Source organism: Pelodiscus sinensis, chromosome 4 (genome assembly GCF_049634645.1).
Source record: "Pelodiscus sinensis isolate JC-2024 chromosome 4, ASM4963464v1, whole genome shotgun sequence".
Classification (NCBI taxonomy): Eukaryota; Metazoa; Chordata; order Testudines; family Trionychidae; genus Pelodiscus; species Pelodiscus sinensis.
The window spans coordinates 131,386,613-131,399,336 of NC_134714.1; positions in this window are offsets into that span (position 1 = coordinate 131,386,613).

Here is a 12,724-nt window from a genome sequence, read left to right on the forward strand (position 1 = left end):
AACATCTTCCCAGAGCAGAGAGAAAATCAGCACAACCCACCTACTGCTTTCTTTGTGTGTTCAGAGGTAACGAGTTTGAGGGATCGAAAGTTGGTTGTTTCTGGAAGGAAAAAAAAGAGAAATTCAGAAATCTTTGGCTGAAACAAAGATTTTAGTTATATCTAAGTAAGTCTAGAGTGAGTCCACCGAACACATGGAGCTAGAGACAAATTCACATCTTAGTTATACCACTGTCAGTCTGGATTGACTTCTAGGAAGTCAACAGAATCCGTTCAAACTTCTGATCTCAATGATCCTGCTGTCAGTCCCGAGTGACCCCATTTATATCAATAGGAGTAGGGCCTGATTCATATTTTAGGGACGCTGATAGAAATCCAGAATCACGCCAATACATTCACAATAAACTGGATTCTCATCTCATCTACCCACACGTGAATCTCAAGTCAACTCTCGGAGTTCAACAGACATCAGGCCAGATTTTCATCTCTGCAGCCCACCGTAAATCCAGGGCGACAATGGCCTAGGTGCCGAATTGCGATGTGCCGGGGAAAGGCAGTCCACCCCTTCCACCAGAGCCTCACCCCCAGCTGGCCTCTTCTTGTCCCCTCCCGCAATCCAGAGCTGGACCACGCATGGAGTTGTCACCCGTGGACAATGGACCAGCAGCCAGATTTACATGAATGTAACTGATTTCATATTCTGACCCAAGAAGTCTTATTTGCTATGAATGCCTCTCACACTACAACACCACAGTGAGATAAAAAAAAGGGGGAGGGGCACAGCTTATACAATCTAACCCTCTGGTGACCTGTCATTACAGAGCAGCGATAAACACAGCTCAATCCAAAATGGAGTCAGAGCCAGATTCTGATCTCAGAAGGACTCCAGTAAAATCAGTGGTATTAGAGTTAGATTCTGATCACTGCTACCATTGTATAAATCTGTCCATAATGACACTACTTCATGAAATCACTCTGGATTTACATAAACAACGAGGAGTCCTGTGGCACCTTATAGACTAACAGATCTATTGGAGCACAAGCATTTGTGGGCAAAGACCCACTTCAGCACAAGCATCTGGATTTACACCGGTGTATTTGGGCTCTGAATGTGCTGAGGAGGTTTATTTGTTATAGGAGCCTCTCTTGTTCTCTGGTGATGGAAAAGGAGAACGGGACATGAAGTGAAATGTGAACGTTTTCAGAAATGTCTTCCCAGAGCAGAGCCATCAGCAGCAGAACCCACCTTCTGTTGTTTCTGGACAGGGAGAGCCACGACCATCACTCGACTGTGATGTTAACAAGTCTGGAAGGAAAAGGAGAATAAACGTATGGAGTTCTGAGAGCTAGAGTCCAAACTCCGGTCTTTGTTACACTGGCGTCGATCCGCAGTGACACCACAAGGTTTATTCCTCTTTCAGGCCATGTCTACATTACAAAGAAGATTGACACTGCCACAGCCGATCTCCCAGGGTTCGAATTACTGGATCTAGTGAAGACATGATCATTCGAACTGAGAGGGCTCCCCCGCCAGCGCCAGTCGTCCTGCTCCTACGAGCTCAGTTCACAAAAACCTGTGTACGTCCTCTCCGTACTGCGGGAGGTGCCTGTTCAGTGCCTGGAAGTGTAACCCTCACCCACCTGACTCTGTGGGCAGATCATGGTAGCATGAGAGCCGGCTGTTCCTCAGACATGAACAGGGTGCTAGGGAGACAAACCCCAGGAGTTAGTCAGGCAGAACAGGGGGCACCACACACACACACACACACACACAATAACACAGCAGAGGGTGCTAGGGGGCACCACACACACACACACACACACACACACAGCAGAGGGTGCTAGGAGGCACCACACACACACACACACACAGAGCAGAGGGTGCTAGCGGGCACCACACACACACACACACACACACACACAGAGCAGAGGGTGCTAGCGGGCACCACACACACACACACACACACACACACACACACAGTAACACAGCAGAGGGTGCTAGGGACAGACGTATGCCCAAGGAACTCACTCCTGAAGCCAAACTCTGTGGAGCTCCTATGCTTGTCTCTCTCAGCAACCGAAGTTGGTTCCATACAAGACATTACCACCCCCGCCTTGTCTCATGCATGCAGGGGTTAAGTGTGGGGGGAGCACAAAGCGTCACAACCCTCCCCCCACCGTCATCCCAGGACCTGTGCTTTGGGGGGGGGGGCGGTCTCTGGGGCCGAGGGTGGCCAGTGCAGGCCTGGCTCCGATAGTGGGGACCCCCCTACACTCAGCACACTCCTCGGCATGGGAAGTGGCGTGACTCTGCTGGGAACAGGGAGCAGAGTGGGCTGGGTCACCCCACTTCCCCCTGCTTCCAGTGCGCGTGAGGGGAGAATGCTGCTGCAGGCACCAGGTCCCCCACTAGTCCTCTGACCACATTGCTTGGGGTAGGGGCTGGGGGTAAAGCGGTGGAGTGGGTGCAGTGAGAGGCAGAGTGGGGGTAGGGATGGGGCGGGCGAGGGGCAAGATGGAAAGAGGTAGAACCCTGGGTGGAGTGGGGGCAGGTGGGGCCCTCCCCAGGGGCTAGTGTAGGGAGAAGACACACGAGGGGCAGTCACATGACCAGTGCCCCCCATGTGTCCCTGCACACCCGTGGCACTGCACGCACACGTTCAGTCTTGCAGAGCTGTGCTCACCCAGCACTCCCACCTCTTCCAGATTCAGGGAGATGAGCTGGTCCCTGGGTTTCACTTCCCTTCACTCTGGACCAAGCTGGGCCTGCTGGCAATCCCTGAAAATCCAAACCACTCACCTTCGCCTTTGCCTGAGGAGCAGCAGCAAAGTAAATTCCTCCACCCGCCGGCCCTTGACGCCTCAGAGGCTGCTACAAGGACAAAGCCAGGGTCAGACCCCCAAAGCAGGACAGCCCTGCACACGGGGTGCTGCCCACACACGCTATCTGACTGAACAGAGGCACTTTGGTAGGACGGCGGGAAGGTCTAGTGGTTAGAGCGCTAGCTGCCGCTTTTGAAGAGTCAGACTCAGCGCTGTGCTCCACCGCATAGCGTGGGCAAGTCCATATAGCCCCATCCGCACAGGGGGGAGAGAGCCGTGCTACACAGGCACGCCACGCCTGGGGAGCTGACACGCAGAAACTAGATGCGTCTTTCCCCCCCAAAATTGCCACCATCAAGTCTTCACTGTCCTGGTGAATGTGTGTGTGACGGGGGGGAGGCAGTCCACCCCTTCCCGAGCAACTGCCGCCTTTGTGGCCAAGGGTGTGTCCGCAACTTTTCCTCCCCGACAGAGTGGAGGTTCCCAGCTGCCTTTTCTGATCGGTCACCTGGAACCAGGCTTCTTCTTACCCCCTTTTTTGTAGCTACTGGGGGTCGGGCCAGGCCTGCCCACATCTCTAGGTCCCGGCTCATGCAGCCGTTGCCCACTAACTGTCACTGCTGTCCGCTGCTCTCTTGCTCCCCGGGCCTGTTCTGTCCCGTCCTCTCTCTCAGGGCTTTCCGGCCAAGTTCTCGCCTCACCCTGTCCAGGGTTCTGCAATTTATTGTAGCCTGTCAGAGCCGGACCTCCGCTGCCGGAGCTGGGTTTCAGCCAGGTCTGAATGCAGCTCACTCTCAGAGCTGTCCAAGGTGCCGCTGTCTTCCCAGTCAGTCCCGAGGTCTGACCCGGTCAAGCGCCACCAAAGAACTGCCAAGCCCCAGCCAAGCAGCTTCTTTTAAATCAGCTTGCTGGGCCCTGATTGGCTGCAGCAGAAGCAGCCACTCTAGTTTGCCTGGAGGACCTCTCCTCTGCTCCTCTCCCTGGGGTGGGGTGCAGCAAAGCCTCTAGAAAGGGGCTTCAGGCCTCGTTCACCCTGTTACAGGGCCATTAACGAGACTCCAGGAACTTGATGACTATTTAGCAAGAAACAAGGATCTGTAAATGGGTTTGTGTTTCCTATAGGAGGAGCCGAGAGTCCCCACAAGCGCTTGTGTTTAGATCACCTGATATGGGCGTCTATCTTCAAAAGTTAGTGTTTTTCCACACAGAAGGAAGGAGGGAGGCTTGCCAGTAAACAAAGACTCCCCGCTTTCTGCACAAGCTATTTAAGTGGGGAGTCAGGGCTGCCGGACACCGGCTTACCACCCAAGATGAGTGCTGGAAACATCTAAGACTGAACAGGGAGAAGGTTTGGGCCGAGGCTGGGAGGCTCTCCAGCCTGTGAAAAAAGATTATTAGAATGAATGTGTATTAATCAACAAATAATTAAATGAATGTGATAACGATTACCAAGGAGAGCAACAGTGGCGCATATATTTACTTGGGAGGTCTAGGTTGGATATCAGGAAAACTATTTCACTAGGAGGGTGGGGGAGCATTGGGCACCCTGAGGCTATGTCTACACAACGGGATACAGTCGAATTAAGTTAGGCAACTTCAGCTATGTTCATTGTGTAGCTGAGGCTGAAGGACCTTAACTCAGCTTTTGGTACTGTCCACGCTGCAGGAAGTCGGAGGGAGAACACTCTACTCTCCCTTTGACTTCCCTTACTCCTCCCGGAAACAGGACTACCCCCATCGACCAGAACCCCCCTCTCAGTTGCAATTAGCTGTCTTCACTAGACCCACTAATTCAAACCCTGGAAGATTGACAGCAGCAGCTTCAATCTTCTTTGTAATGTAAACGTATCCTAAAGCAGCAGCAACAGGCAGAGCTACTGCCTTTCTCAGTCTGGCAGCTTTTCCCTTGGCCACTTCCCCAAAGGATCCCTCCCAGCTCCTTTCCTTTGGTACCTGCTTGATAGCCCACGCCCACACAGCTCGTCTACATTGCACTACCTCCTTTCTGTCCTTCCCTCCACTCCACTCCCCCCCCTCCTTACCTGGGGGACACCTTTTAAAGCAGTGCTACAGGCCTTAATTGGCTGCACGCATCCAATTAGCCTGTAGCTTCCAGCAAGTGCTAATTGACCCCAGGTGCCTGCCTGATTGTCCTACTCTAGGCTTGGCCCTGTTTACTCAGGGCAGAGAAAGCTACTCACCCAAATCCCAGCATGTATCTAAAAGGGTGTTATAAGGAGAAGGGAGAAAACTTGTTCATCTTGGCCTCTGAGGATAGAACAAGAAGCAATGGGCTTCAACTGCAGCAAGGGAGGTTTAGGTTGGACATTAGGAAAAACTTCCTAACTGTCAGGGTGGTCAAACACTGGAATAAATTGCCCAGGGAGGTTGTGGAATCCCCATCTGTGGAGATATTTAAGAGCAGGTTAGATAAATGTCTATCAGGGATGATCTAGACAGTATTTGGTCCTGCCATGAGAGCAGGGGACTGGACTCAATGACCTCTCGAGGTCCCTTCCAGTCCTAGTATTCTATGATTCTGTCTTCCCTCCATTAATGTTGGGCAGCCAGCTGGTCTGGGTCTGTCACAATGGAGATGGGGAGACAGACAAATCTTGTCTCCCCAGCAAACTCCTGGTGTTTCTAATGCTTCAGATCAGGGTAGTCTCATCTCTGGCTAGTTTCCAGCAGAGCAAAATGAAAGAGGAAGTCCAGCAGCACCAGCGTTCCCTTAGGGTCGGCGCTCCCCTCCCCAGCTTGTTCCTTACCAGGTGGGATGAGTCTCTCTGCCAAGTCTTCCTGACTGATGGCTCTGAGAGCCTGTGCAGCCACTTTCATTCCATAGTGCTTCCCGTAGGAGCTGAGCAGCAAGTCTACAAGAGCTGAGGGATCCGCATCTGGTAGTTGTGATAAGGGGATGTGTCTGTATCCCTCCTGCAGCCGGATTTCACTCAATTCTTCCTTGAATCTCTGGAGTGTCTCCTCGTTCAGCTGCACCAGCATCTCCAGCAGGATTTTACTACTTGACCTCGCCATGCTGCCTCCCCCGTCAATGGCCGATCAGACTGCCCTGGGAAGCAGAGACAGGACCCTGTCTGTGGGATGGCAATAAACAACAAGAATTGAGCCCTGAGGAACCAGGAAGTTCCAGGGTGGCTAAACTTGACAAACGAAACTCTTGTAGAATAGCCAAAGTCCACAGAGCCAGATATAGACTGTGACTCACACGGCTCTCCGCTCCCAGCAGAACTCCTTCAGGAGTCAAGGGCTGTGTGCACACAGATCACAAGGAGACACTGGCCTGCGGCTTAGTATCGCGGACTATTTGCAAAGTGACTTATTTTGGCGACGAAACATGCCAGTGTAGACAAGGCCTCTTCCTTCCCCATTCTCCTCTCTGTTTTCTCAGTCGTCCTTTGGTCTGCATCTCTGCCTCAGTCTCCCCAGCAACCATGCCCAATTCCCACCAGAAAGGGGCTCTGCTCCTAGCCTCTTCGAAGGGCCCACGGCAGAGATCAGCATAGCAGTGAGGCACATGGAATGATTGACTTAATCAGTGCCAGTGAGGCTGAAGTACTGTGTCCCATTACGGGCACCACACTTTCAAGAAAGATGTGGATAGATCGGACAGTCCAAAGGACAGCAACAAAAATAAGAGTTTTTAGCCATGTCTACTATATTGGCATAACTATACCAGCATATCTCCTATAGTAGATGCAGTTGGTAGCAGGGTTTTTTCCTTGGGTGAAGGAACACCTTATCCCCAAGAGATGGTAGCTAAGTTGGCAGAAGCATCCTTCTGTCTGCCTAGCTGTGATTACATCTAGGGGAAAGGTTGCTACAGATACAGTGGCTGAGGGTATAGTTGGTTCATACCCTGAATGCTACACCTACGTCAACCTAAAATTGAAGTGTAGAGCCGGCCTTAGAAAATCTGAGCTATGGGGAAAGGTTGAAATAGCTGCATGTTTAGACTAGAAAAGAGACGGCAGGGAGCAGGATGTGACCGACCACTGTTCGGGTCAACTGGGAGTAGGACAAGAAAGTATCAACTTAACCTGCGCAAGAGAGACTTAGCTTAGATCAGCAGGCTTCAAACTGTTTCTCTCATGACCCAGTTGAAGAAAATTGTTGATGCCTGTGCCAAACATAATTTGACTGGAGTGTGGGCTCCAGAGTGGGGCTGAGGGTGAAAGCTTTGGGCTGCAGAGTGGGGGGCTGTGGCTTTGTGGGGATAGGGCGGGGGCAGGAGGGGCTTCCCTTGAGCATTTCCTGGTTAGTGGTGCAATGGGTGTGAGGGGGCTAAGGCAGCTTCCTGCCTCTCCTGGCACCACACACCAGGCTGCGCCTGCCAGCAGCAGGTTACCAGCCAATGGGAGTTGTAACAATATGGCTTTTCTGTAGCCGTATTGGGAGGCCTAAAGCCTTCCTCCGCAGCCAGACCGAAGAGCAGCAGCCATTGCAAGCTTGGCGCCCCATACTCACACTCCATCGCAGTTGCATTACGATAGTGTCCCGCCAGGCTGTGAGAAGGATCCTGTCCCATCGGCCCTACTATCACCACATAAAGAAACAGATCTCAAGGTAGGTAAAGAAAACTCAGTTTGCAACAACAGGGCAGATGCTTCACCAAACACTAGGCCCTGTTAACACATAGCGAGGAAGAAGAGGAGACGATCAGTGTAGTAACCAGAGCACAAAAGCAGGTGCCAAGCCCAGAGAAATTGGATCCACAAGTCCTACAGGAAGGGGATGATGAAACGGAGAAATTCCTGAGGCAAGGACCAAGCCGAGGGAAATGGCATGTTCACAAAGACGCCAAAGGGGCAGTGTGGCTCCTTAAACATGACTCAGATCCTGGGGAACAGCCTAAAAGGTGGGTTGGTGCCTAAAAAGGTCAGAACTGAACTGGTTCAGTATGCTCATGAGGAAGGGCATTTCGGGGTGGACAAAACCGTGGAAAGGGTCAAAGATACAGGGTGGTGGCCCACTGTAAAGGAAGATGTAAAGCGGTGGTGTAATAATTGTTTGCAATGTGCTATGGTCAATGCAGCACCACAGGTACAAAAGGGCCTATTGCTAGCCAAAGGGTTCAGAGTCTGTGGGCCCGGTTACAGATTGACTATATTGGACCACTACCCGTTCCTCCAAAGAGTAACAAGTATCGTTTGGTAATTGGAGATCCCTTTACAAAATGGAAGAAGCCATCCCAGCCAAGACTAACACAGCTTTGACTACCTCCAGGCAACTGTTTAATGTGGTGTGTAGCCGGTGGGGGCTGCCCAAGGAAATCGATTGAGACCAAGGCCCACACTTCATTGGGGGACCTATGCAGGAGCTGTGTAGAATGCCGGGCATTAAGCAAAGGTTCCACAGAGCAGGACAAGTGGAAGGAACTAACCACACTCTAAAAGATGCTCTAAGAAAAATGGGAAAAGAAAATGGGAAAGACTGGGATGAAAAGGTGCTTATGATTCTAATGGCCCTAAGGTCATTGCGTGCAAGTCCTGGTTACACTCCCCTTGTAGCAATGACAGGAAGGGATGCCCCAGGAGTGGTAGCTAGATGTTGATATTCCAGCTGGGTGCAACCCAAGGCGCTAAATGACCAGTGGAACCAGTGTCTTTTAGAGGCTTCAACAGAAACACACAAGAAAAAAGCAGAACAGTTGGGTGTGCTAAAATAGAAGAGATAGTTAAGAGGCTGGGCTGGGTACAAAGGCCTGTTGAATGGGAAGTCAGGGAAGCTGTATCGGAAGCTTGCAGAGCAATATCACTCTTTGGGAATGAAATGGGAAGGGCTAGTGCACCTTGTGTTAGGTTGTACACAGGCTCAGGAAATAAGTCAGCAATTGGTCATTCAAATAATCCAGGAAGGTCTGCAAGGAAATTTGCCTTTGGAAATAAGAAAACTGTTGTGAGAAAGAGTTACAGAAGAGGAGAGACAATATATGGCATGGTGGAAATTGGTAAATTTCACCCTAAACAAAGATCAAATGGTTCTACAAGCATATGTAGTAACTGTACACCCTAGCCTAACTATTGATATCTGTCCAGTGGTGCCTATGGGAATCCAGCTCACAAAAAAAATTGATTATGTATTCCACTGATCATCATTCCTGGGCATGTAACCAACAATGGAAAACCATTGACATGTTTCAATGTGTGACCCATGAAAATTTGGGATCTGTGTGTGAGGATCAAAATTTACAAGAAAGGGATGAATGTTTCTATCTAAACACAAAGGAACTCCAAGATGTATGTTTGATATATTCGCTGAACAAAAGTCAGCTGTTATATATGAGGAAGGGGATGTGTTTGTGTGAGAAGTCATTGTCCAATTGTAGTAGCAGATGATAAGGAACTGTATTTTATGACTCATTTAGTTAATAGATGTTTTTGCAACATTACAAAGATTAAGAGTTGTGATTTTGAATCTTATATACCTGTGTGGACTATAAACTTCTTGAAATTTAAACCAGAGCCGTATCACAACATAACGCCTGTAACATTAGGCACGAATATGACTATGATAAGAAAATTGTTAATCCATCCTAGGTTACATTCACAATTGCAGTATATTGCACAGACAAGAGAACAAATACATATTCAACTGCAACATGACAAATGCAGAAATCACTTGTGCTAAAAACTATTGCAGATGCTTTGACATCACTCCTGGTGGGAAACGCTATTAGGGTGGTTGCCTTCTGCAACAGGGATGCTAAATATAATGGTTTACCCCATTGTGGTGATCACTGGAATCCAACTGGCTTTGGCTTGCTGGGTGAAGAGAGCTGTTTGAAGGATACAGGGAGCTGGCCTGCAAAGTCAGCTAAGCCCTTGTTAATAATACCCAGGAGGCAAGACCAAGCTCAGCCTGTCTGAGTGTTGGACTCCTGAAATAGTAACGACAGCTTTGGTAAAAGCATCATTAAGGAGGGGACTGTAACAATACGGTTTTCCTGTAGCCACATTGGGAGGCCTAAAGTCTTCCTCTGCAACCCGACTGAAGAGCAGCAGCCATTAGCTGAAAAGCCTGGAGTCACATCCTCACATTCCCATCTAAAGTGCATTAAAATAGTGCCCCAGTAGACTGAGAGAAGGGGATCCTGTCCTAATGGCCCCCACTGACACCAGATAAAGAAACAGATCTCAAGATGGGGAGAGGAGAGGTTCCTCAGCTTGTGCAGTAACTGGAGTTCTTCGAGATGGTTGTCCCTGTGGGTGCTCCACCTTAGGTGCTTCAGCACTGCTGAGCCCAAGACAGAGATCTGCGACAGCAGTACCCCTGGCCGGCCGCATGCGCAGGGAGCCGGTGTGTGTTCTGAACAGGCTACTGTGCATACGTGACCCGCCATCCCCCGCTCCTCAGGTCCTTCTCTGCCCTGGAGATGTTGAATCTCGAAGCAAAGGGGAGGAGGGAGGGTGGTGGAGCACCAACGGGGACGACCATCTCGAAGAGGTCCAGTTACTGCACAAGGTGAGTAACCTCTCCTCCTTCTTCGAGGACTGTCCCCATGGGTGCTCCACCTTAGGTGACTGTGAAGCGGTGTTCGTATGAGGAGGTGGGAGCTTTGCAAGCTGAGATTGTGAGGCCAAGAGTATTGTGTGGCCAAACTTTGTGTCTGCGTCTGCGTAAGTCTGCAGTGCGTAATGTTATAGACAGTTAGGAGGAACTGGTGGGAGCCGGGATGCGTATGCTCAGAGTCGGCACGAACAGCGCGAGCCTTCTGCTGCGCATGCATGGCCCACTGCTGAAAAAATCTCCGGTCTGGAGCGCGGGTCAAGCCCGACACCTAGGGTGTGTCTAGACTACATGCCTCCTTCGACGGAGGCATGTAGATTAGCCAGATCGGAAGAGGGAAATGAAGCCGCGATTAAAATAATCGCGGCTTCATTTAAATTTAAATGGCTGCCCCGATCTGCCGATCAGCTGTTTGTCGGCAGATCGGGGGAGTCTGGACGCGATGCCCCGACAAAGAAGCCTTTCTTCATCGACACAGGTAAACCTGGTTTCACGAGGCTTACCTGTGTCGATGAAGAAAGGCTTCTTTGTCGGGGCATCGCGTCCAGACTCCCCCGATCTGCCGACAAACAGCTGATCGGCAGATCGGGGCAGCCATTTAAATTTAAATGAAGCCGCGATTATTTTAATCGCGGCTTCATTTCCCTCTTCCGATCTGGCTAATCTACATGCCTCCGTCGAAGGAGGCATGTAGTCTAGACACACCCCTAGAGTGGAGCACCCCTGGGGACACATCTGGAAGAACCATCGTTACTGCACAAGGTGATTAACTTCTTCCTTTTGCCCCGTCGGTACCGTGGCTGAAGTGTGGGAAGTTGCTTTGTCTCCTGGCTTTTCTCTCTGCTGGCAGCTTTCGCTTTTAGCTTGTCCGCAGCCGTTTTTGCAGCTGGCTGGGACAGCTTGGCAGAGGCAGCTGACCGCTTCCTGAGTGGCAAGTCAATGCCCGAGGGGTAGTGAGCCCTTTCATTAAGGCCACTCATCGCTTTGATCTTCGGGCTCCACCCGGAGGGAGCCATGATCTCTGACCCCGTGCCCGGTGATACATGACGGGTTGGGTGGAGTGTGCCTTGCTGCAGGAAAAGCTCTCGTTTTTCTCCATGGTGAGGAGTTTTGTCTGGAGCTCTCTCGCTCTCTGGGAGCGGCTTGTCAGCTGCAGACAGCGAGGGCTGCTTTTCGGGAAATAAAGCTTCCCTAAGCAATGGAGGCACTTGCCGTGTCTGTCAGACACAGATAAGGCTGCTTGACAAATGGAGCAGCACTTGAGGTCAGGCGAGTCGGGCACGTCCCGCTGAGATGCCGAAGGAAGGATCGTTGAGGGGAGCGGCTCGCTTTTGCTTCTTTCAGTCGTCCAGTTGTGTGTGTGTGTGTGTGTGTGTGTTTTCTTCTAAACTACTTAACACTGGCTAAGCTTAAGTGGCTAACTGCTAAGGTAACTCTTTGCAGAGTAGATAAGATGAGGCTGAGAGGGAGACTGCTGGAGCTGCAACAGGAGCTGGTGGTGGTAGAGAAGGAACTGAAGGCGGGGGGGGGGGGGGTGGCCGGTCTGCATGCACAGTAGCCCGTATAGAACACACACCGGCTCCCTGCGCATGTGGCTGGCCGGGGTACTGCTGTAAAAGATCGCCGTCCTGTGCTCAGTGGCCCTGAAGCACCAAAGTTGGAGCACCCACGGGGACAGTCCTTGAAGAAGAAAACTTAGTTAACAGCATTTTATCTGGCAGGAAACTCGTTACCAATAGTTGTAGTAGTGGAATCTGCATTCTGCAATTAGGGCCTTCACTTTCCTGTTGTTTGTCTGTGTGATCGCTGTCTGCTATATAATTAATTTTGCTAGGTGCAAATTAACTAAGGTGGTGGGGAATGATTGGTTAGATAATTCTCTTACAGTGTGTTATGATTGGTTCGTAACATTATACTAAAATAATTGGTTACGTTATAGCTAAGCAGGATTCAAGTTTCACTATATAGACTGGGGTCCAAGAAAAAGAAGCAGCAGAAGAAGAAAAAGAAAGAAGGGAAAGGGAAAGGAAGACCAAAAAGGAGGAGGGAAGACCCGGAAGAAGAACTCACCTCCAAGACACAGTCCAAGACCATAGCTGCCAGGACTCCTCTGTGTGACTGTGACATGCAACAGTTAAGATCCAGAGAGACTGAGCTTGCCTGGCCACCAGGGGAAGTCTGCCTGCCTGTATCAGGACTGGTGAGCATGACGCTCTGTGCTCAGCAGGTGTATTCTGCTTGCTTGGCAATTGTCAGTAAATAGAGAATAAGAATATTACTGTGTAAGGTTCTTTCAGTGGCAAAAGATCCTGCCAACCCTCAGGAAGTTACGCCCCGAGCTCTATGAACTGGGTAACAGGGTGTGTCTCTGAAGT